Genomic DNA, 1197 nt, shown 5'->3' with positions numbered 1-1197 from the left:
GCTCGTCCCCAGGGCCCCAGGGTCACAGGGACCCTCTGCATTCCAGGACCTCGGCCCCCCTGCAGGACGACATCACCCCTCCTTCCAGCCAGAGGCCCCAGGAGGGGCTGAGGCCCCTCCGGCTGCTCCCTGGACCCTCTGCTCTGAGCCCCTCACAATAAAGAGACACATCAGAGCCCGTCTGCTGAGTCTTTCCTGGGGGAGGTGGGGCAGGGCTGGGGGGGCAGGAGGGCAGGGCGGGGGCAGGGCCGAGCATCACAGGCCCGGACATTCAGGGTCAGTGCAGAGCAGGCCCCTTTCAGCTGCCAGAACGTGGGCAGCCGAGGCAGCTCAGGGGTTAGCGCTGGGACCCGGCAACACCCCAGCTGCAGGAAGGGCATGAGCCCTGCTGGTCACGCAGTGCAGACACCCAACTGCCCAGGCAGAGCCGACTCGAGTTACCACCAGTCAGATCCTGCCTCTCGAACGGCAGCCGGGAGCCCAAGGTCGTCTTCCAGGAGCGGGCGGGCCTTGCTCGCAGGAGACCTGGCACCAGGTCCCTGTGTCTGCACCGCATCCGCCGCGTCCTCCGCCGATGGAAACAGGACCGGCCCGGAGGGAGGAGCTGCAGGAGGGCCGGCGGGAGGGGCCCCGCTGTTCCTCACAGCCTCCATGGCCTCCCCCGGGGAGGGTGCAGGGCCGGGCGGGAGGCCCCCCCGCCCCCCAGGAGCCATTCAGACATGTATGACGTCATGTACGGCCACACGATCACCAACTTACAGCTCGCTGCTCTGCTCGCTCAGACAGGGCATGAGCCCCCAGTGCCTGGCAGGGCCGGACCAATGGCTTCGCGGGCCTCCCGCAGCCCACGGGCCGGATGGTCCCACCCTGGTCTACAGCGAGAGAAGCAGGGATTTTTAAAGAAGAACAACTTACATGCACGTGACACTATGTGTGCACATTCAAACATGGACAATCCTATATCAGCAGGCAAGGTACCTGCACGTGAGGGGGTCTGTGTAAGAGTGAGGTCGTGTAGAGAGAACGGGGGCACTTCTAGGAAGAGACCAGTGGCCAGTATCGACGGGGAGAGAGACGTCAGAGAACCCCGAGCAGAGATGGGACGGCTCCCGGGTTCTCCGTCGGTCGGGGGGCCGGCGCCTGCTCCCCCTCTGCTCCGAGCCAAGGTGCCAGGTTTGCTCTGAGCCTGCGGGACCC

At 66.0% G+C, this 1197-nt stretch overlaps 1 long non-coding RNA gene across 1 annotated transcript in view; it reads left to right on the top strand.

Moving 5' to 3' along the window:
* Positions 1–119, top strand: part of LOC102761466 — a 718-nt gene extending 599 nt beyond the window's left edge. Inside the window, exon 3 of the long non-coding RNA XR_436321.2 lies at positions 47–119. This is a non-coding gene — a long non-coding RNA (uncharacterized LOC102761466). The remainder of the gene's footprint in view (positions 1–46) is intronic.
* The last annotated feature ends 1078 nt before the right edge of the window (positions 120–1197 follow it).

This window comes from Myotis davidii, unplaced genomic scaffold (genome assembly GCF_000327345.1).
Source record: "Myotis davidii unplaced genomic scaffold, ASM32734v1 scaffold609, whole genome shotgun sequence".
Taxonomy (NCBI): domain Eukaryota; kingdom Metazoa; phylum Chordata; class Mammalia; order Chiroptera; family Vespertilionidae; genus Myotis; species Myotis davidii.
The sequence above is the reverse complement of the archived record's forward strand: the minus strand, read 5'-3'. Positions and strand labels throughout refer to the sequence as shown.